The following is a 25,015-nucleotide window of genomic DNA, read 5'->3' as shown; positions in this document are numbered from 1 at the left end:
ACTACTAGAAACTGATCCAGACATCAATCAAGGCAAGACTCATTTGTTCACTAATTTGATAATTGTTTACTAAGAGAATTAAGGCACTATCCTAAAAGCTTTAGTAATTATCAAAGCAAATCAGGCATGGACTTAGGTATAATAGAGAAGGAAAAAACTGTATGGAAGTGAATGGATAGGACTGACCATGTTGTTGGGGACAGAGGATGGGTATGTGAGGTCCATCATCCTAGCCTGTCTACTTTTTTGTATGTTTGAAATTCTCCACAATGAATTATAAAAGAAAACTTGAACTTCAATCCAAATTAATGGAGGAATTAACCACTGTACTCTTCCTAGGCTGGTCAGATCACACCTGCTACTGTATTCAGCTTTGCTTTAAGAGAGACAACCAGGTTCATGAAGAGACAAGGTGGATGAGAAAGTATGTAATAAGAAATAACAAGTGTCTTAACATTTACTGAATGTATACTATTGTATTTTAAGTATAACAACACAGTCCTCACTATAAACTTACAAGACAGGTACCATTATCACTATTTCACAAATAAGGAAACCAAGGCACAGACTAAGTAATTTGTCAAGATCATACCAGCCATTTATTGTGGAGATGTGATGTGAGGAATGGTTAAGATTCTGAGAATATTTACCCAAGAAATTAAAACCTCCAACAGAATATTGTTTCAATCTTTATTTAACACACAGCTATGTAGAAAAGGAAATAGACTTTTACAGGTTATAAAGAGTCAAACCAGAATCAAATTGTGATAAAGGCACAATATGAAGAAAAACACTGTCTCAGTCAAAACCAATAAAAGATGGCAGTATAGCACCCAATCACCACAGATGTTCGCACAGATATTTAAAGGAAATTCAAGCACTAAAAATACTGCAACTCTTTAATTCCAGCAAAACAGGCTACTTTCACACATTTGCTACTACTCACTCAACCAAGTAATCTGTAGAATGATTTTTTAAATGTATATACTTTTGTGTGAATGAAAGTATAGTTACAGCATTCCCACAAGGACAACTTTGTATTAAACCTATCAAAAGTTGTTATCTATTTCTAAACTAAATCCACTGCTACAAATAGTAGGCTTACCTGTGGCAAAGAATTGTTAATTTTATTGTCTCACGTCTTCAATGTAAAGTAAGTTTAGCTTTTATAGTGTGGAATTTTATTTTATTAAAATATTAATACTCTCCAGTTCTAAATCTAAGTTATTTTCACTACCCTTCATTATCCAAGTCCTCCTGAATTCTTTATTCACATCTGTGAATATAAAACATTTACATAGGGGCATCTGGGTGGCCCTGTCAGTTAAGTGCTGACCCTTGATTTTGGCACAGGGCATGATCTCAGGGTCATGAGATCAAGCCCCATGCTTTGCGGAGTCTGCTTAAGACTCTCCCTCTGCCCCTCTTGCTCTCTTTCTCTAAAATAAATAAATGAATCTTAAAAAACAACAACAACAACAACTATTCTAGGGGCACCTGGGTGGCTCGGTCAGTTAAGCATCAGACTCCATTTCAGCTCAGGTCTTGATGTTGGGGGTTGTGTGGGTTCAGGCCCCACACATAAGGCTCTACGCTGGGCCTACTTAAAAAATAAAAATTAAAAAAAACACTATTCTAGGGACGCCTGTGTGGCTCAGTCGGTTAAGTGGCTGCCTTCGGCTCAGGTTGTGATCCCAGGGTCCTGGGATCGAGTCCCACATCAGGCTCCCTGCTCGGTGCGAAGTCTGCTTCTCCCTCTGCTTGCTTGTGTTCTCTCTCTCTCCATCTGAGAAATAAATAAAATCTTAAAAAAAAAAAAAAACTATTCTAGATCAGAGGTCTACAACCTTTAGCCTGTTTCTGTAAGTAAAGTGTGTGTGTGTATGTTTATTTTGGGAGAAAGAAATGGGGGAGAGGGAGAGAGAGAATCTGAAGTGGGCTCCACACCCAGTGCAGAGCCCAAAATGGGGCTTGATCTCACAACACTGAGCCAAAATCAAGAGTCAGATGCTTAACCAACTGAGCCACCCAGGCCCCCTCTATAAATAAAGTTTTATTAGAACATAGCCACACTCATCTGTTTAGATAATGTCTATGGACTGCTTTCTAAATACAATGACAGAGTGGAGTAGTTGCAAAGCGCAGTTGATTCCCAAAGCCAAAATTATTTATTATCTGACCATTTAAGAAAAAGTCTGCTAGGCCCTGCTCTAGATTAAAGATACAGAGACATGACAACCAAGTATAATGTATAATCATGAATTAGGTCCCAGAGAAGGGGAAATAAACATTTCGGGGATATTTCTGGGTATAGACAGAAAAATGTAAATACAGATTGTGGATTATATATTTCATTCTATCAATGCCAGACTACTGAGGTATAATAAGGTATTTAAGGTTATGCAAGAGAATATTCTTTTTTTTCCCCAGATTTTATTTGAGAGAGAGAGAGAGTACAGAGCGAGAGAGCGCACGAGTGGGGGGTGGGGGGAGAGGGAGAAGCAGGCTCCCCACTGAGCAGGGAGCCCGACGCTGGGCTCGATTCCAGGACGCTGGGATCATAACCTGAGCCGAAGGCAGACACTTAACCAGCTGAGCCACCCAGGCGCCCCAAAGAATATTCTTCTTTTTAGGAGATACATACTAAAGTAAAGGGTGATGAGTCTACAATATACTTTTAAATGTCTCAGCTTAAAAAATTAAAAAAGGGGGGAGCGCCTGGGTGGCTCAGTCATTAAGCGTCTGCCTTCGGCTCAGGTCATGATCCCAGGGTCCTGGGATCGAGCCCCACATCGGGCTCCCTGCTCAGAGGGAAGCCTGCTTCTCCCTCTCCCACTCCCCCCTGCTTGTGTTCAATCTCTCACTGTGTCTCTATCAAATAAATAAATAAAATATTAAAAAAATAAAAAAGTATATGGGATGGGAAGGAAGATGAGGGGAAAGGGAGAGAAGGAGAGAATATTACAAAATGCTAACAACTGATGAATTTAGCTGAAGGCGATACAGATGCTTACCATACTATTCTTCCAGCTTTTTAAACTTTTATGATTTCCTAAATAAAAACTGAGTAATGAAGAAGCAATTCATTACACTTTGCTACTGAAAAAGAACAGCTTGATTATCCTATGAACACTGAACTTAATTAAATAACACTGAAAAAAAAACTAGAGGAAGTAAGGCAACATAAAAATAAATGTATTCAGGGACGCCTGGTGGCTCAGTGGGTTAAGTGTCCCACTCTTGATTTTTGGCTCAGGTCATGATCTCAAGAGTCATGAGATGAAGCCACATGTCAGGTTCCACGCTCAGCACAGAGTCTGCTTGAGATTCTCTCTCCCTTTCCCTCTGCCTCCCCCCCCACCCCACACTCTCTCTCAAATAAATAAATATTTTAAAATGTTTAAAAATGTATTCATTTAACTATACTGTACAAAGAAAAGGGAAAGGAGTATAGAAAAAACTTAAAAGCTAACCAATATGTTTTCACATGTATGCACGTGTACAAATGCACACATGTATGCACTGGTGAACAGGAGGAAGTAAGAGAAAAAAAGAGCAAGACATATGCTGGATATCATTTTCAACAGGATAAAACTATATAAAGTGAATCAGTTCTCAGGAATAACAATCAGGCAATTTTAAACAGCAATAAATTCCATCCTAACAATTTACCAGTGTAAAACAGTTTTGGGGGAAATGCTTCAATTTACTCTACACCATCATTTCAAATCATGTATGGTACTTCTACTTCCAGCAAAATACTGAGCTCAATATATACATGATTGAAGAGAAATTATTTTGATATGAGAACATACATATTTTAAAATCATCAATTTAGTAAAAGAAAAGCTGTATGATATTTTTTCTTTCTTCATGAAGGGTTTCAAACACTGAAACTGAAGAACAGCAAAAATTCAATAATTCATAAATGATTTCTCATTTACTATGAAAATCCAAAAGTCATTAAGATGATCAAAAAGCCTTTTATGATACTCTGTGTTAAGACAGAAATGAATACCTTAGCTTCTGATAATATGCCTTTCCAGGTATAATGATCAATTCTGTATTGAAAAATAACTAAAAATGCTGAATTAAAGACAAGTTAAGAAAAAAACCATGTACCTGTTTATTTTAAAATCATGGAAAAACTGATAAGATACTAAGACTTCTTGTATTAATAGGCCAAAATCTAAGTGAAGGCATAAACTGGACCATGTAAGTCTGGGCTCAATTTTCTGTACTTCACTTGCCCAGGAAACAGAAGACAAAGCCACTGAGGTAGGTAGTCTAATAAGAGATGCTCTTCCTTCAGAACCTCTCACTCTCATCCCATAGAAGAGTTGCTTTGTAGGCGCCCGGGTGGCTCAGTTGTTAAGCGTCTGCCTTCAGCTCAGGTCATGATCCCAGGGTCCCGGAATCAAGTCCCACATCGGGCTCCCTGCTCGGCAGGAAGCCTGCTTCTCCCTCTCCCACTCCCCCTGCTTGTGTTCCTGCTCTTGCTATCTCTCTGTCAAATAAATAAAATCTTTAAAAAAAAAAAAGAGAAGAAGAAGAGTTGCTTTGGGACGGAGAAAAGGAGCAGATAAAAATGTCAACCACAAAAAGCTGTCACCATAAGACAGTCCAAATAATATTACCTGGGTGGCCTTAAACAACCAAAGCCACGACTACAGTTTAAAGCAGTGCTTCTGAACTGATGCACACACACCCATCCCCCACCAAGATACCCACAGAGGCAAATGCAATTTTCTCTGGAAGAATACATATTCATCCTAGGCCTCAAAGATAACCCATAAAGAATTTTCTAAAGAAAGTAAAGAGCACCTATTTAAAAATTACCAAGCATACAAAAAAGCAAGACAGAGTAATAAAAGACAAGCTTGAAAACAGCTACAGGGAATAGGAAACTACAAAAACTAAGATGCTTTGAAAAGGAAGCAAATTCAAAAACATTTTTTAAGGATTTTATTTATTTATTTGACAGACAGAGATAGCAAGAGAGGGAACACAAGCAGAGAGAGAGTGAGAGGGAGAAGCAGGCTTCCCGCTGAACAGGGAGCCCGATGCGGGGCTCGATCCCAGGACCCTGGGATCATGACCTGAGCTGAAGGCAGACACTTAATGGCTGAGCCACCCAGGCACCCCGCAAATTCAAATTTTTAAGATATGATAATTAAAACTAAAAGCTCAATGGGGACAAATTTCCTCTTTCAGAAAATACAGATGATGTAAATTTAGAAGAACCCTTCATTGAAGACAAGCTGGAAAAAATATTTAAAAGCTCTTAAAAGTCGCAAAGAGCTAACAGACTCATGAGACGGTACCAAATTAAGATCCATGATAAGATGAAAACCAGAAAGTTAAAACATGTTTGGGGGCACTTTTGCCCTGGAGCAATTTATTGACTGGATTGAAGAGGAAGCTGAGCAGTGTTTCTGATAGCTTAAAATGATAGAAGATTAAAATTGGGAGTGTAGGGCCTACCAAAGGTAGAGGCTCTGGAAAACAAACCTAAGCTTTGGTCTTGGATCCTGGAGGACTACACCCTCGGAGTAAAGGTGAAAAGGAAGTAAACAGCCCTCTCAGAGTGGACTAGGATATCTCAGTTTGTAATTAACTAGTAAGACTGAAAATGCAGACACACCAAGACCCAGACATCCCATATGTAGTATATAACCTCAAGAAACTCTTGAATATACATAATGGCATGTATTTACTGCAGACTTATTCATGATAATCCAAAACCAAAAACAACCCAAATGTCCACCTAAAAAAAAAACAACGAAGAGATAAACTGTGGTATAGATATACAGTGGAATACTATACAGCAATGAAAATGAAAGTACATCTATGTGTACCAACACAGATGACTATCACAAACATAATAAACCACAAAAGAGTATATGCAGTGTGGTTCAAAAACTAAACTTTATTATTTAGGGATACACACATAAGTAGTAAGACCTTTTAAAACAGCAAAGAAGGATTTTCACAAAAGTGAGATAATGGTTATCTCCAAGAAAAGTAAGGGAATGTAACTAAGGAACTATTCACAGAGGAGGACTTCTGGAGTACTATCCATATTGTGTATCTTAACCTGGATTGTGGTTAAACAATTACAGGCTGTTTGATTTCATAGTTATTCCGTATCTGCATGTCAATATTTCATTAGTATTACATGCATGAGATATTGCACTTTTTTTTTTTTTTTAAAGATTTTTTATTTATTTATTTAACAGAGATAGAGAGAGAACATAAGTAGGCAGAGTGGCAGACAGAGGGAGAGGGAGAAGCAGGCTTCCCACTGAGCAGGGAGCCCGATGCGGGGCTCGATCCCAGGACCCTGGAATCATGACCTGAGCCGAAGGCAGCTGCTTAACCAACTGAGCCACCCAGGCGCCCCGAGATATTGCACTTTTTTAAAGGGAAAGTTTTCTAGGAAGAAAATGTTACAGAGAGAACACTTCTACTTCTAGAACTTTAAGATTCACAGAGGAGTCCTGGTTCAAGTCCCAGCTCTATCAGCAACTAACCATGGGATGTTATTCAAGTCATTAAACCTTGGGCCTTGGCTTCCTCAGCTACAAAATGAGAAGAATGGACCAGATAAGTAATTCTAAAAGCTTTCTGCAAAGTAAAATATTCTATGATTATAAGCCATTTGTTCAATTCTGGTCATTCACTGTATAATGCTAAGTGAAATAAGTCAGTCAGAGAAAGACAAATACCATATGCTTCCATTCATAGTGGAATTTAAGAAATAAACAAGCAAAGGAGTAAAAAAGAGAGACAGAGAGACAATCCAAGAAACAGACTCATAACTCTAATAGAGAATAAACTGATGGTTACCAGAGAGGATGTGAGTGGTGGGTGGATGCATGAAATAGGTGATGGGGATTAAGGAGTACACTTGTTGTGATGAGCACTGAGTAATGTACAGAATTGCTGAATCACTATATTGTACACCTGAAATTAATATAACACTGAATGTTAACTACACCGGAATTAAAATAAAATAAAAATACAAAAAAAATTTTTAAAAAAATACAAAAAAATTCTGGTCATCATTATTTCACATTTTTTCTGAGTTAAAAATGGGCTCACTTAATACTGTATACATAAACACAGCATTAAGTCAATCTTTTCTTCATATAGAATCCTATTTGAGACCTGGGTTTATCAGCTCTGCCCATAGCAAGAAGTATGCCAAGTAACTGATCTAAGGGATAAGTTTCCCCTACTTCACAATGTCTACTCATGATACATTAATGGCTTTACTCTCACAAAGGTTACTTCCAAAATGAAATTATGTGAAATATAATGGCTATGGTTTATGAAGAAATTGGCTGTTCCGGCTGTGGGTCACTGAATAGTGTATTTCCTGAAGGCAAGCACTTTAAGGTGCACCTATGCCACTAGTTTTTAAGTATGTCTTATCTCATTTATTATATTGTGCGATCCCTGAAAGGAAGTCCATTTTTCTATTTCTTGTACTGTTCCATAGCACATTAAGATTCAAAAGAGACATAGAAAGTGCTCATAAAGATGAAAGCCAAAGATGAAAACAAAAACCACAAAAGAAAATATAAATAACTGAATAGTTATTTGGGTGACTTTTCAGTGGTTAAATGACTGTATACAAAACACTATTATAATGGTATGTATGCTCTTATAAGTTTTTTAGGTATGCTAAAGATACATATAGCCTTGGTCCTTTTCCACATGTAAGACTTAGAGGGACAGATAAAAAGCATACTTACCAAGTTTATGGATGACATGAAGCTGAGAAGGATAGCAAATACTGTAGATGAAAAAAATCAGGATTAAAAAATAACAAGCAAGCTAGAATACTAGACAAGATGAAATTTAACCACATAAACAAAAATATGGTATTGAACTACAAAACAGGCAAACAAATACAGGATGGCATGAACTTGCCTTAACAAGCACAGAAAATTGTGAGCCTCCCAACTGATCCTAAGTTCAATTATGATGTTAAAGTGTGAAGTAGCTCCTCAAAAACATGTAATATTAGCTTAAACTTGTATGAACCCATTCAAACACTTACCAAGTATGCTCACTGTGTATATAGCACTAAGTCAGCCATTCTGAAGGATACAAGTATAATCAACATGCAATCCTACATCTTAATCATTACAATTAAGACAGTGTGCATGTGTATATTGGTAATTGCTTATTTAAATACTAAAAAACAAGGAAGCTTATAAAATTCCTAGTCAATTCCCAAAATCGACAAAAATTATAATGATTAATATACTGCAAGAGAAAAACATACATAAAATTTGACCAACCATGTTATAAACAAGTCATCATTCCTGGGAGCCACAAGCACTATTTCATAGAAGAAGTAAAAACCAAGTAAACACTGAAAATTTGTATATTTCAATAGAAAAGAAGGTTAAGATATTCCAGGTAGAATAAATAGTACAAGGAAAAGCACAATGGCAGGTTAAGTGCGACACACACTGAAATAATAGTGATAGTCTAGAGAAAATACGTGAGGGGAAGTCGAGAACACAAAATAAAAATCTTTAAATGAAAGAACTATAGGTGCGCCTGGGTGGCTCAGTCGTTAAGTGTCTGCCTTCGGTTCAGGTCATGATCCCACGGTCCTGGGACCAAGCCCCACATCGAGTTCCCTGCTCATCAGGAAGCCTGCTTCTCCCTCTCCCACTACCCCTGCTTGTGTTCCCTCTCCCACTGTGTCTCTCTCTGTTAAATAAATAAAATCTTTAAAAATAAATAAAATGGAAGAACTATAGATTCAACAGGACAAGAAATATGAGTTCCAGTCCCATTCTGAGAAGATCAAATAGATGAGCCTATCAGGCTTTCAGTCTCCTCTTCTACAAAATAAGAGTCTCTAAAATCACTTTCCGGGCGCCTGGGTGGCTCAGTTGGTTAAGCGACTGCCTTCAGCTCAGGTCATGATCCTGGGGTCCCTGGATCGAGTCCCGCATCGGGCTCCCTGCCGAGCAGGGAGCCTGCTTCTCCCTCTGATCCTCCCCCCTCTCACGTGCTCTCTCTCTCTCATTCTCTCTGTCTCAAATAAATAAATAAAATCTTTAAAAAAAAAAATAAATAGGGGCGCCTGGGTGGCTCAGTCGTTAAGCGTCTGCCTTCGGCTCAGGTCATGATCCCAGGGTCCTGGGATCGAGCCCCGCATCGGGCTCCCTGCTCCGCGGGAAGCCTGCTTCTCCCTCTCACACTCCCCTTGCTTGTGTTCCCTCTCTCGCTGCCTCTCTCTCTGTCAAATAAATAAATAAAATCTTTAAAAAAAATAAATAAATAAATAAAAATAAAAATAAATAAAAAATAAATAAATAAATAAAATAAAATCACTTTCCATTTCCAGAATTCCCGGAGATACTGCTTGAGCACCTATATTTAAAAACAAAAACAAGGGGCGCCTGGGTGGCTCAGTTGGTTAAGCAACTGCCTTCGGCTCAGGTCATGATCCTGGAGTCCCGGGATCGAGTCCCGCATCGGGCTCCCTGCTCAGCAGGGAGTCTGCTTCTCCCTCTGGCCCTCCCCCCTCTCATGCTCACTCTCTCTATCTCATTCTCTCTCTCAAATAAATAAATAAAATCTTTAAAAAAACAAAAACAAAAACAAAACTCCACAGATAATTCTGAAACATGTCCTTCATAAAGAAATACCATTCTAATGCAACAGGGAGCAGCTGCAACTTTTGAACCATGATGATATAAGAAAATCTTTGCATTTGGAAGGCTAATATGGCTGCAATGTGTTAAGATAAACTTGAGAAAATGGCAAAAGAAACCACAGAGAAAGCAATGTAGCCAATGTATAAGATTACATCCTGAACACCATGTTTAACACTGAAGTATACTCAGAAGTTGTTAACCAGCTAGGGTTCTGAAAAGCAGAAAAGTTAAAGAAATGTAGATGATCCAAGAGAACATATGAAAGTCTGCTATACAGAAAAAGGAAGAGACCTATTTCAAGTCACCTCAAAGTCAAACTCCCATCACTGAGCAGAAGTTCTAGGGAAGAATCTGAGGCTCAATAAAAGCAAAGATTTCATAAAGTGGTGAGTTCTCGGGGCGCCTGGGTGGCTCAGTCGTTAAGCGTCCGCCTTCGGCTCAGGTCATGATCCCAGGGTCCTGGGATCAAGCCCCGCCCTGGGCTCCCTGCTCGGTGGGAAGCCTGCTTCTCCCTCTCCCACTCCCCCTGCTTGTGTTCCCTCTCTCGCTGTGTCTCTGTCAAATAAATAAAATCTTAAAAAAAAAAAAAAATCACAAAGTAGTCAGTTCTCTGTCACTGTTAAGTTCAAATAGATACTGAATAATCACCATCAAAGGATACTGCAGAGGTATTATATTAGGTGGAAATCTGGACAAAACTTCTATCAAGGTCATTCCAAAACAAAGTTTCTAAGGATACTAGAAAAGAGCATTTAAAAATTAAATTTCTTCAGTCTGAAAAGGTTATATATTATGATTCCAATTATATGACATTTTATAAAAGATAAAACTATAAAGGCAGTAAAAAGATCAGAAGTTTGGGGGAAGGCAGGAGGGCTGAACATGACACAAAGGTGATTTTTTTATATTAATGAAATTATTCTATATGATACTGTAATCTTGGATGCATACATTGTGCATTTGTCAAACCCATAAAACTTTAAAGGACAAAAAATGAACCTTAAGGTATGCAAATTTAAAAAAATCATTTAGAAGTCAGGGGATCCTAAGAAGGAATATAAACTGATGCAAGATCTAACTGTATTATAAATCTCACTGAGAGGGTAAGAAGGAAAAGGTCCTGACCTAGGTAACTTTGGAGATGAGTGGCATCTCTAAGACTAAAGGCAAAAGGAATTGCACATAAGCACATATTCTAACTGATGTAGTTATTTCCCACAGGTGTAAGAGTTAACAATTCTAATACTGCTATATATTTATATTGGAATTAAACAATTAAATAAATGGGTGATAGATGGCCAAGTCTGCCAGTGCCGGATTGGGAATTTACAGATAAGCAAGGGGAGGAGCTAGAATGATCCAGTGGTAATATAAGGGATTAGAGGTAGAGTCAAAATATGAACTCATGTTTAGCTTAGTAGAGATGCAGATGATTATACATAGAAATATTTATGGAGGGGAGCCTGGGTGGCTCAGTCGGTTAGGCGTCTGCCTTTGGCTCAGGTCATGATCCCAGGGTCCTGGGATGGAGCCCCTTGTCTGGCTCCCTGCTCAGCGGGGAGCCTGCTTCTTCCTCTCCCTCTACTTGTGCTCTCTCACTCTCTATCAAATAAAATGAAATTTTAAAAATACATTTATGGTTATGTGTATATACACAGGTTAGTATACACACACAGACACAGAGACATACCAAAAATACACCACCTTGATGGGACATAGAGAGCTAACAAAGAAGTTCCCAATGGCCAAACAAAGTAGTACTAAATTATAACCCAAGGTATAAAAATAAATAATTTAAGTCCACACTGATATAAAGAATTGAATGACGAAAGAAAAATCTCCCAAGCAGAATTCCAAATAATTTATGTAGACACTCTGCCCTCAAGGAGAGAGAACCTAACTCCCCACTCCTTAAGTATGTGCTGTGCAGAGTAACTTCCTTCCAAAAAATACAGTATAGAAAGGGTGAGGAAAAAAGAATACAGTGGAGAAACCTGAAAAATACTACCTCAGCCAAGTGATCAAATCAACATCAACAGCACTAAATCATAGTAATAGTATATACCCTTGGTATGATGTGATAAAAATGGCACTTAACCTCTGTGTTCTTCCTCCCCAAACCTTCAACCCCAGCCTAATCATGAGGAAAATATCAGACAAATTCCAATAAAGAATATTAATACCTGACCAGTACCCCTCAAAACTGCTTAGGTCATCAACAACAAGGAAAGTCTGAGAAACTGCCACAGTCAAGAGAAGCCTAAGGAGACATGAAAATTAAATCTAATTGGTATCCTAGATGGGATTTCAGAGCGGAAAAAAGATACTGCGTAAAAACTAATAAAGTATAGATTTTAGATAATAATGTAGTAATATTGATTCATTAATTATAATTAATATATCATACTAAGATAAGATACTAAAAATAGGGGAAATGGGGTAGGGTGTATAAGGGAATTCTGTAATATAGTCTTGATTTTTCTGTAAATCTAAAATTGTTCTTTAAAATACTATTATTTTTTTTAAGAGAGAGCAAGAGCTCTCACCTGTGCATGAGCAGGTGGGGTTGGAGAGCGCAGAGGGGCAGAGGGAGAGAATCTTAAGCAGGCTCCACAGGCTACATCTCATGACCCTGACACATCATGACCTGAACCGAAATCAAGACTCAGACGCTTAGCTGACTGAGCCACCCAGATGCCCCTTTAAAAAAAAAAAACTGTTTAGGGGCACCTGGGTGGCTCAGTCGGTTAAGCAGCTGCCTTCAGCTCAGGTCATGATCCTCGGGTCCTGGGATCAAGCCCCCCCGTCAGGCTCCTTGCTCAGCAGGGAGCCTGCTTTTCCCCCGCCTGCCGTTCCCCCTGCTTGTGCTTGCTCTCTCTCCCTCTCTCTCTCTCTCTCTCTCTCTGTGCCAAATAAATAAATAAAATCTTTTAAAAAAAAAATTTAAATAAAAAATTTAATTTTTTAAAATAAAAATTAAAATAAATCTTGCAGGGGTGCCGGGTGGCACAGTGGGTTAAGTGTCCGACTCTTGGTTTTGGCTTGGGTGGTGATCTCAGGGTCCTGAGATCGAGCCCTGCATTGGGCTCTAGGCTCAGCACAGAATCTTCTTGAGACTCTCTCCCTCTCCCTCCGCTCCTACCCACCCCCCCCCACCCCCCGCCCCCGCTCTCACTCTCCCCTCCCCCTCTAAAATAAGTAAATACTTTTAAAAGAGATTTTATTTATTTATTTGAGACCAGGAGAGAGTGAGAGAGAGAGAGAGAGAGCACAAACAGGGTGAGGGGCAGAGAGAGAAGAAGACTCCCTGCTGAGCAGAGAGCCTGATTGGGGGGCTGTCTCCTGGGACTCTGGATCATGACCCAAGCTGAAGGCAGACGCTTAACTGACTGAGCCACCCAGGCACCCCTAAATTAACGCATTTTTAATCAATCAATCAATCTTATAATCTTCCCTGTAGCCACTATTGCTTTGCTATTTAGAATAGCAAAAGGGAAAGTATGTAGTTGAGGTATGTATTTAAGTTGCAATATAAGAATTTAAGACAGCCCATCTAATTATGTTAAAAAAAATTTTATGTTAGCAAATTTACTGTCATTTACTCTGCTATCTCTGTTCAATATGAAAATCTGTTCAAAATACCTTTTTAGATATTATCTCTATTCTGCTTAAAAGTGGTAACTGCTAGGGGTGCCTGGGCGGCTCAGTTGGTTAAATGTCTGCGCTCAGGTCATGATCTCAGGATCCTGGGATGGAGCCCCGCACTGGGGAACCTGTTCAGCGGGGAGCCTGCTTCTCCCTCTCCCTCTGCCGCTCCCTTTGCTCGTCCTCTCTCACTCTTCCTGTTAAATAAATAAAATCTTAAAATAAAAAGTGGTAACTGCTAGAGCATTTCAAATGTAAAATCTTTGTCAAATAAATGTAATCTCCAGACCTCCTATGGTTACGCATCTTAAGTCCCTAAGTAAGCACAATTCTAGTCTTTTAACTTTAGTGCTTCAGCACAGTAGTGACATTAAAATACCATTATGCCTGGCATGGCAATATACTCCTAAAAAGTACATTCTGATGAGGAGGCTGGGGCGGGGGGAAGGGGAGGAAACAGTTAAGGACAATAGTTTCTTCAGTTTGGTATGATATATCAATCACTCATATATATATATATGTGTGTGTGTGTATATATATATATAAAACAATTATTATAACAGTTATATCACAGTATTTATTAGACCAACATATTCACAGCACAGTGTACTTAAATAAGTGGTAAAAGTTCTTGTTTTTTTGTTTTTTTTTTTAAGGTGTATAACCATCTGGTAACAGCTGGATTTATATAAAATTTTAAAATCACAAGGTGGAATAAAAATATTTTTTACCTCTTATATTGACACTACTACCTTATAATCTCATTATACTTGTACTACTATTAACTTTACTCTTTGTACAGCTATTGTTTACCTTAGTTGTACTCTTTTTATGAATATTTAGAGTATAATATATATATTATATATAATATTATTTATATATAATATATTTATTTATATATTATATTAATTATATTTAATTATAATATTATATATAATATTATATAAATTATTCACATATATGATTATATTTTTGATCAAAAACCCTCTGAAACAGGTATTAGTACCACTTTATAGATGGCATAACCAAAACGTGGAAAGGTTAAATACTTGTAGATTCTTGCCAGGGTTTTTTCCATAATATGATTATTTACATATCCTAACTTACGTGAAATACTGAGCTTAGACTGTATACACTAGGAAAATCAGCCTATATCTAAAATTCAGAAATGATTGAAAACCTAAATGAAGCCTTAATTTCCTGCCTTATTTTTAAATAGCAGAATAGTAATAAAATTAGCCTATTTAACAATTCTTCCTATTCACCTACTAGTAAAAATACTAATTCAATAACAGAATGTAACAGAAGAATACCATTTTTTTCTTGAATGGACCATAAACAGGGTAAGCAATATTTTAACTAAAACATTTGTCATTCATAATTAAAGAAGAATTCTGATAGCCTCAAACAATTATACAAAAACACTTGCCCCTTTCCAAGAAGTCTTCATTGTGTATTTTCTCAATATATATTTAACCCCCTGAAAGAAGTGTAATTTCTTTTTTTTTTTTTTAGATTTTATTTATTTATTTGATACTGAGAAAAAGAGCACAAACAGCAGAAGGGGCAGAGGGACAGGGAGCCTGATGCAGGGCTCGATCCCGGGACCCCAGGATCATGACCTGAGACAAAGGCAGACGCTTAACCAACTGAGCCACACAGAAGCCCCAAAACGTAATTTCTAATGTATTTCAAAGGGTATTTTCTTTTGCATAAAGGTTTCACCAACAATCCTGAAAATACGGTCAGGCCTCTATAACAAAAATTATCACTTTTCTCTTTTCAGAGTCTATCCTGGTACCTGGAAACTGGCAACTTATTCAACTTCCTCAAGAAATTTAGTTGTGAAGGGGAGAAAGTAAATAGAAAAATAGTTGAAAAAGTATATGGAGTATGATGATTTTTAAATCAGGAAAGACTGAAACATGTGTAAATGCTGATGGGAAAGGGCCCACTGGAAAGGTTGACTCTGAAAAATAAGAGTAATAACAAACAGAGCAAGGTTCCTAAAAGAAAGTTAAGAGGGAATGGAGCTCAACTCACTGCTGGAAGGCTTAGCCTCAGGTAGGAAAAAGAGATCCCTCCATTTACTTAAAGATTATTTATCATCATCATCACCATCATTTTGAATTGAAAATTTACTACTTATAAGGTATTATGCTCTTTACAACTGCTAGCAGCCCTATATATATTATTACTCTCTTTTTATAAATGAGGGAAGAAACTCTGAGGTTAAGTAACTTGCCAAGGTTTCAAGTGGTAGATCTGAACCCAACTAAGCCTCTCTGCCTCCCAAAAGCATAATCAGTAGGCTACACTCTCACTCACAAACTATGGGTACAGATGCAGATAAGTATGTGGCAAGACGTTGACTGAGGTAGTTCTCCTCTGCTGCCTTTTATTTTCTCATGCAGCAGAAAGCAAGATCACCTGCGGAGTGAGGGCCTGGTGGCTTAGTAAGAGTTAAAAAGATCTTAAATAGTCACAAAGAAAAACTGATTAGGGAAATATGGCAGGTGCAGGCCACCCGAGAGGCTCCACTCTCTAACTGGAAATCATGAATTTATACTGGTACCAGTATGCAGAAGTATGTTTCTCTTCAGTAGGAACAAAGGAAAAGCAATGGGAGAGGGGAGGAAAAAATGTTGGCAAGTGAGCTATGTTCTTAAAGATCAGGCAATCTAAGCCAGGTAAGAAAAGGAGACAAGGGGGCGCCTGGGTGGCACAGTTGGTTGGGCGGTCAACTCTTCATTTCGGCTCAGGTTGTGATCTCAGGGTCGTGAGATTGAGCCCAGCATCAGGCTCCGTTCTCAGTGTGGAATCTGCTTGGGACTCTCTCTCCCTCTCCTCTACCCCTCCCCTGCTCGTGTGCATGCTCTCTCTCTCTTGCTCTCTCTCTCTCTCTCAAATAAATAAGTCTTAAAAAAAAAAAAAAAAGGAGACAAGGACAGATAAAGGCAAATATACGAAAATTAGAGTTGTTAAAGGAATAAAAAACTTTGAGCATTCTTTCATGTATTTATTTTCCAATTATCAGTTGCCCATCTATTCTGCACCAATTACGAAAACAAAAGGAAAGGCATAATAAACAAATACACTGCAATCACATCTCGAGTGTTATGGAAAAGTAACAGCTTCATAAACATTCTCAAGATACTAAATAATTAACTGAGACACTGGAGATAGAAGAAAAATGTCCGATGGTGAAAGGGAGCAAAATAGTTGAAAGAAACAAAAGCAAGACTCGTGTACCTAAAATACGAATAGGGATGGAAATGGGGTAGTAGTTTAAAATGTGTTTCTCCTGGGGAAAGGGACCAAACCAAATCTAACTTATCTTTATAATATGTGTGTCTAAGACTAGGCGAAGCCTATAGTAAGTACTCAACAGATGTTTGCTGAACTGAATTAAGCCAGAGCAAGAAACAGGAGCCCAGATTACAAGTCTGCTGACTGATAAAAATTATTTCAAAGGATCGTTATTACTGAAGCATCAGCTTTAAGCAAAGGTAACTACCCTAGCACTGAAATACTTATTAGGAAGTCCTAATTTACTGTTCTAGTGACCAACTAGAATTTCACCTACTCTTAAGAACACTTAATAAGTCAAAATAGATGCAGGTCTTTTTTGTTTGTTTGTTTGTTTTTTTGTTTTTTTTTTATAGATTTTATTTATTTATTTGACAGAGACACAGCGAGAGAGGGAACAGAAGCAGGGGGAGTGGGAGAGGGAGAAGCAGGCTCCCCACGGAGCAGGGAGCCTGATGTGGGGCTCGATCCCAGGACCCTGGGATCATGACCTGAGCCGAAGGCAGATGCTTAACGACTGAGCCACCCAGGCGCCCCTAGATGCAGGTCTTAAACCATTATTTTTTATATGATTACAAGCATGATTAACAAGCTACTGTAATTTTTTCACTCTAAGGTAGTTTTAAATTAATTAGTTAAACCTGGGACTCTGAACAGACATATAAATTACTATGTCTAGAAATGAAAAAATAATTTCTCAAAACCAGAACCACCGATTTCTTCAAGAGCCTGCCAATTTAAGTTTCTGCTAGCCTATTAAGACATTAGAAAATCATTTTGTAAGAATAATGCCTATTTTCAAATTAATCATCACAAAAGTCATATAATGTGAGTTTGCATTTTGTTGTAGTCTTCAAATGGTACTGCATATTAACTGAATTCCTCCAGAAAGCTGAAAGATTTCAATCATTTCTCATAATCAAAGAAATGATAGGGGCACCTGGTGGCTCAGTCAGTTGGGCGGCCGACTCTTGATTTTGGCTCAGGTCATGCAATTTCAGTCATGAGATCATGATCTCAGGTTATAAGATGGAGCCCCGCATCAGGCTCTGCACTTAGCAGAATCTGCTTTTCTCCCTGTCCCTCTTCCTCTCCCCACACACACTCTCTCTCAAATAAATCTTAAAAAAAAAAAATCAAAGAAATGATGGAAGATGTTCTCAAGGACCTATCTCTACTATGTCCTATCTTTCCCTCAATATCACCTTCCTCCAGACAAATTTCTCTTTCATCCCACAAAATGTAGGGTCATGGGAGTCTCTTAAAGGTGGAAGAGAAAGTCTGCACAGACATATTTTCTCAAAGCGGTCTAAGGACCACCTACATCCATATTCCCTAGATGCATGTTAAAAACATAGGTGCCTGGGGGCACCTGGCTGGCTCAGTCAGTTGCGTGTCCAACTCTTGGTTTTAGCTAGCATCAGGATCTCAGGATGGTGGGATGGAGCCCGTCATGGGGCTCCACACTCAGGAGGGAGTCTGCTTGGGATTTTCTCTCTCTCCCTCTGCCCTTCTCCTCTCCTCAACCCCCGCCCCCCCGCACACAAACACACGCACTCTCTAATATAAATACATAAATAAAGTCTTTAAAAAAAAAAAAAAATCTAGGTGCCTTGTCTATCCCAAATCTACTAAAACAATCTCTAAATGTAGGCCCAGGAATCTTTTAAACATTTTAAAGAAGACAAGGTAAGTTTTACATGGTTTTAAGTTTCAAAGAGTTTCTTCTAAAAAAAAAAGGGAAAAAAAAGGAAAATATTTCAAATCTAAGATCTTATTTCTAACAACCTAGAAACAAAAAAAATCAAAATATCAAGCACCCAAATCCTCTAAATTACCCAAAGTATGAAATATTCATGCAAATATATAAGTACTGATAGTTTCCTTAAAGTTGCAAAACACTTATAAAATACTTGAACAAGGGGTGCCTGGGTGGCTCAGATGGTTAAGCTTCTGCCTTCGGCTCAGGTCATGATCCCGGGGTCCTGGGATCAAGCCCCACATTGGGCTCCTTTCTCAGCGGGGAGCCTGCTTCTCCCTCTCCCTCTGCCTCTCTCCCTCGCTCATGCTCTCTCTCTCCCTCTCTGTATCTCTGTGTCTCAAGTGAATAAATAAAATCTTTTTTTTAAAAAAAATACTTGAACAAAATGTAAACTACACAAGATTTTCAAAAAGAACCAGTCATTTACATTTTTAGCCCCTTGTTATGGCTTATACTATGAAGTCAGAATATTAGGCCTATAATAAATTTCAGAACAGAAAAAGCTTTAAAGAATCATATTCAAAACTAATGAAAATTTACTCACCAATAAAGTATGACATTGTAAATTTTTTTCTCAAACTCTACAGCAAATTTAACCAAAATGTTAGTTTTTATGAAGTTTGAGACTTTCATTTTTCCAATATCAGACTCTGAATGGAGAAGGTGGGGGACAGGGACAAACGATGACCTAGAACCTTGATGATCTTGGCAAACACTTTTTCTTACCAGCTTAATTAATGTTTCATAAGCATTTATCATCATTTCACACTGACCTTCAAGTGCTGATGATGCCTAACATTTCATATTTCTTTCTTTTGACAAAATGAAAACTTCCAGAAAAATAAATAAATCTGAGAGTACTGGACACATAAAAATACTGACGACCTTGCAATAATTACATATAATACCCATTTTATTAAAGTAGGTGACCTATCTGTTCATTTATCTCCAGCAACTAGCACTCCACTAGCATGAAGAAGGCACTCAACAGACACTTGCTGAATTAGTAAATATCAACTGACACAAATCTATCTCACAGATGGATTAGATCATTTAAAATTCTTAGAAAGTTTTTCAAAAAAAATGTTTTAACTGATTCTAAACTACTTTAAGAACAAATTATTCTATAACATTTAAAAATTAAAAATAATTAACCAAAAAAATTAAATTGCTCCTACAAAATATATTTGTTGGCTTTCACTGAATATATATTATGAAGAGTGAAGAAAACTGTATATGATAATTTACAAAGCCTTATTAGTTACTCTTCAAAATATATGACCAAATTAATAAAAATATGATCAAAGTACAACATATTTCTGTAAAACCACTTCTCACATCTGCTATTTGGACTGGACCTTTGAAATTCTGGGCCATCTAATGGCCTATAAACAATATAAGCATTTCTTATTATTGTTGTAGATTTAGAATAGAGTTATGCTTAATAAATGCCAGAACACATCTTATTAGATTCCAAATTAAAGATTAGTGCTCACTTTAAAGGGGCAAAATGAGAAAAAAGGAAAATACATATGCAAAATTTAGAAGTTTTTCCCCTAATAATAAATAAATTTATAACAAAAATGTTTTAATAGAAAAACCAATCTGAAATTTCCCTTAAGTTGAATCATTTAAAAAAAAAAAAAGAAAGAAATTTAGTCTCGGCATTAAATGCTTTGGATGGGTTCTAAAACTATTCTATAAGGTTTCCAAACCTGACTGAATATTAGAATCACTTGGAGAGGTTTAAAATAGAGACAGAGAGATAAATGAGGCTGCACAGGCTATTTAAATCAGAATCTCTAGGGCAAAGCTAGGCATTCATATATTTTTAAAACATTCTAAGTGATTCTAATGTGCAGCCACAATTGAGAATCACTATGCTATGTCAATCCTATAAGGAAATAAAGAGTCATTAGGAATTACCAATATTAGAAAAGACATTGCTACTCACAATTGAGCTAAGTGAATGAAATTAACTGTTAACAACTGACAGGCAAAGATAATGTATAACTGCAATATAATTTTTAAAAATTATCCGTGAGCTAAATGTTTTAAATCTTCATAAATCAAGAAAGCAAACAGTCTGCACCATGTATCAGAAGTAATATTTCTAGTAAGATATGTGAGAACAGGCAACTCAACATCCTCTTATGTTCCGCACCCATTCCCTGGATCACTAACCTTGCTTTTTGCTTTTGAATGTAAATGAATTAAGGTTTTTGAACATCTCAAAAAATTTCAGTAAGTATTTGATAGTATGAGCCCTCACTCTCTTTATACTTAAACATCTTCCTATGCCTCCTATTTTGTTTCTGGTAAAAAAATAATAATAATAATAGTAATGTTTGCCTCTGTTTAAATTATACACACACAATTTTAATTAACTACAAACTATAAGAGAAAAATTTTTACTTATACTGATTTGACTGAAAAACTTCTAAAGGCAAAGTACAATCTGGTTAGGAAAAATAAGCCTGCATGTTAAAAATAGAAACATTTATTTTTCATAACTAAGAGAAAAAATTACCTGTGCCACGAAAATCAGTATTTACAGAGTGTGTCCTTATATAAACTATTTAAAATGTTCAATGATCTTTACTTTTACCACTTCTTTGGTTATAGTTGGCACATTCACCTTCAATAAATCGTTAAAATATCATCTAGCTGCTGTTAACTTACTGGTCTTTAGCACTAACCACAAAATCCCTAACATAATAGCATGTAGAGATAACTCTTCCATTTCCAGAGAAATGTTAATATAACTGACATTTCTCTTAAACTAGAAGTTCATTTTCACTTGCATTTAGAGAAGTTAATACTTTCAAATCCTAACCATCGAATGAACTTGTGATGACCAGATCTTAATATAATACTTGAATTTTATTAGAATCAAGAGAAATAAAACTTATTCTCTACTCCTATTCCACTCCTTTAAAAAGAAAAAAAAGACACCTATCTTTAAATCCTGCTTCCCAGCTGTGTAGAATTAGTTTTTCTTAGTATGTATATGAGTGGGTGGAGATTGAGGAACCACAGTGGTTCATCTCTAGTGTTGATGTTCAGCATGAGGAAGAGAGAACAGGTAGACTTTTTGAAAGAGGAAATGAAATGAAATGTTTTATTAGAATAAAATAAAAACATCCAGGAAAGGACCTTTCTCTTTCATCCTGTTTTCCTCTATTCCTTGCTGCACTTCCTAACCGCATAGGAACACATACCAAGAGTCTTACTCCTATCTGATATACCAAAGAGGGTACTGACCGCTTATTTCAATACTGAATACACATTAAATTTCTAAAAAATTAGAAACCAGGACCTCCTTCAGTACATTTTACAATCCATTTTTAACATATCAAAAATTTCAAAAGGTCCTTAGACTGACCACCACAATAACTCAACAAATATGAAAGAAGCAGTTAAATCGCTGTAGGGGTGACTCTAATGCATAGACTCCATGACACCTTTTTTAAAATACAGGAAGCCCTGCTCCATCCCTGCATGACCCGGGTGGCCTCCCAGAACAGTGTCCCAGCCGCCACCCACAAAGGAGTCGAGCCCAGCGGGGGCGCTGCGCAGGGCCCCGTGGGCAAGAGGCTACAGCAGGAGCTGATGACCTTCATGATGTCTGTGACACAGGAATTTCTGCCTTCCCTGAATCAGACCACCTTTACAAATGGTGCACCTGGCTCGGTATATGAAGACCTGAGGTACACGCTCTCCCCGGAGTTCGCCAGGGGCTACCCTTACAGTGCACCCACACGGTGAAGTTCCTCACACCCTGCTACCACCCCAGCGTGGACACCCAGGGAACATCTGCCTGGGCATCCTGAAGGGCAACTGGTCTACCCTGTATGATGGCAGGACCATCCTGCTGTCCATCCAGAGCCTGCTAGGAGAACCCAACATCGATAGCCCTTTGAACACACATGCTGCCGAGCTCTGGAAAAACCCCACAGCCTCTAAGAAGTATCTGCAAGAAACCTACTCAAATCAGGTCTCCAGCCAAGATCCTGGACTGTCTAGCCTCTCTCCTTGTGTTGCCTTTTTATTTTTTCTTTAGATGGTCTGTCCTTTTTTTCATTCCTGTCTAGGACTCTGTAGCTTAAGCTGTGGTGTCATTTTTGTTCTGTTTCTGTTTTTTAAATTAAGTCTCTGGTTGAGCCCTTGTGATGAATATATTAAACAAATACACTGGATTTTTTTCAAAAAATAAAAAATAAATTACAGTAAGCCCTACAAAAAACAGCTACAAACAATAAACAGAATTTTTTAAAAATGTGTATCTCAACTAAGATCTTCCAGGAATATACATACTGACTAAAGACAATGGCACTAATAAATACAAAATATTTTTAAATGTGTTTTTCAAGCGTGTAGATTGCTACCTAGTAAGATTTAAACATAACTCTTCAATTATTAAGCCACTGAATGTTTCTGACAAAAGCTTCAAGACACATCCAATGGTGTAAAAGGAGCTAGAGTGTATAACAAGTACAGGCACCACAGAATTATAGAATATTAGAGCTGGAAGGTGCCACCTCAAAGACAGGTACAACCTCCTCATCTCACAACTGAAGAAACGAAGTTCAAGGAGATGAAGGGACTTCATGACTGGCCAGCTAAGTAAGGGCTGAGGACCATGCCAATGCCTCAGGGACTTTATGACTGGCCAGCTAAGTAAGGGCTGAGGACCATGCCAATGCCTCAGGGACTTCATGACTGGCCAGCTAAGTAAGGGCTGAGAACCATGCCAATGCCTCCTGATTCGACAACTAGTGCTCTTCCCTCCTTAACACCACAGAAAATGAAGATCTGGGGATGGCGAGGTTCTTTTTTAAATCCCTTAATATATCTTTATGAGAATTAAATTTTATATGTTTGATTTTTTTAATATTTTCTAGTTACATAACAAAGACCAAAAAATGTAAATCATGAAAAGAAATAAGGTCCCCATAATTCCAACGTCAAAAAATAGTTATCACTTTTTTTAATCTTTTGGGTCAAATAAATTTTATTTTAATTTTTTTTAAGGATTTTATTTATTTATTTGACAGAGAGAGACACAGCAAGAGAGGGAACACAAGCAGGGGGAGTGGGAGAGGGAGAAGCAGGCTTCCCGCTGAGCAGGGAGCCCGATGCGGGGCTCCATCACAGGACCTGGGGATCATGACCTGAGCCGAAGGCAGACGCTTAATGACTGAGCCACCCAGGCACCCCCTGGGGTAAAATAAATTTTAATAAGGTATTATATACTATAACTCAAAAGGCTGGTGAATATATTACTGAGAAATCTCTTATTCCATGATAAAACACTTCACTGGGCGCCTGGGTGGCTCAGTTGGTTAAGCGACTGCCTTCAGCTCAGGTCATGATCCTGGAGTCCCTGGATCGAGTCCCGCATCGGGCTCCCTGCTCGGCAGGGAGCCTGCTTCTCCCTCTGACCCTCCCCCCCCTCATGTGCTCTCTCTCTCTCATTCTCTCTGCCTCAAATAAATAAATAAAATCTTTAAAAAAAAAAAAACACTTCACTATTCTAAGGAAAGCTTCATTTCTGAAAGAGCTTTGAAAAGATTTATAACAAGGGAATTAATTATGCAAAAAAATTCTTTGCTTTAAAAATTACCAACATTGGGGCGCCTGGGTGGCTCAGATGGTTAAGCGTCTGCCTTCGGCTCAGGTCATGATCCCAGGGTCCTGGAATCGAGCCCCACATCGGGCTCCTGGCTCAGCAAGGAGCCTGCTTCTTCTTCCTCTCCCTCTGCCTCTCCCCCTGCTCATGCTTTCTCTCTCTCTCTATCTCTGTGTCTCAAATGAATAAATAAAATCTTAAAAAAAAAAATTTTTTTTAAATAAAAATTACCAACATTATCCTTTAGAAACCTTTAAAAGCCAAATAAAACCTTTAAGATTATTTCATTTACCAAAAAAAGGGTTTTTTAAAAAGATTTTATTTATTTATTTGACAGAGAGATAGAGAGCAAGCACAAGTAGGCAGAGCGGCAGGCAGAGGGAGAGGGAGAAGCAGGCTCCCTGTCAAGCAGGGAGCCCAACACGGGACTCGATCCCAGGACCCGGGATCATGACCTGAGCCGAAGGCAGACACTTAACTGACTGAGCCACCCAGGCGCCCCACAAAAAAAGTTTATAAAAACATCTACTACATGAAATAAAATATCAAGCATGGCAAATATTTTTATATGGCCCAAAAGGTCTCTGCTTATGTATGCATTAAAAATACAGAAGGGCCGGGCGCCTGGGTGGCTCAGTTGGTTAAGCGACTGCCTTCGGCTCAGGTCATGATCCTGGAGTCCCTGGATCGAGTCCCGCATCGGGCTCCCTGCTCGGCGGGGAGTCTGCTTCTCCCTCTGACCCTCCCCCCTCTCATGTACTCGCTCTCTTTCATTCTCTCTCTCTCAAATAAATAAATAAAATCTTTAAAAAAAATAAAAAATAAAAAAATAAAAAAAAATTAAAATACAGAAGGGCCACCACATACCAATTAGATTGGTTAAAATTTAAAAACCTGACAATACCAAATTCTGCTGAGGATAGATACAGAGCAACAGAACTCTCATTCATTACTGATGGGAATACAAAATGGTACAGC

General features: G+C 37.9%; 1 protein-coding gene and 1 pseudogene across 5 annotated transcripts in view; one reads left to right on the top strand and one right to left on the bottom strand.

The window, feature by feature from the left end:
* Window positions 1-25,015, bottom strand: part of ZZZ3 (zinc finger ZZ-type containing 3) — a 107,538-nt gene that overhangs the window by 21,302 nt on the left and 61,221 nt on the right. The gene's annotated exons all lie outside the window — the stretch shown is intronic.
* LOC116645462 lies at window positions 18,724-23,454 on the top strand (annotated as a pseudogene).

The sequence above is a fragment of the Phoca vitulina genome, unplaced genomic scaffold, assembly GCF_004348235.1.
Source record: "Phoca vitulina isolate PV1807 unplaced genomic scaffold, GSC_HSeal_1.0 scaffold2, whole genome shotgun sequence".
In the NCBI taxonomy this organism is placed as follows: Eukaryota; Metazoa; Chordata; class Mammalia; order Carnivora; family Phocidae; genus Phoca; species Phoca vitulina.
This window is presented reverse-complemented; position numbering and strand designations above follow the sequence as displayed.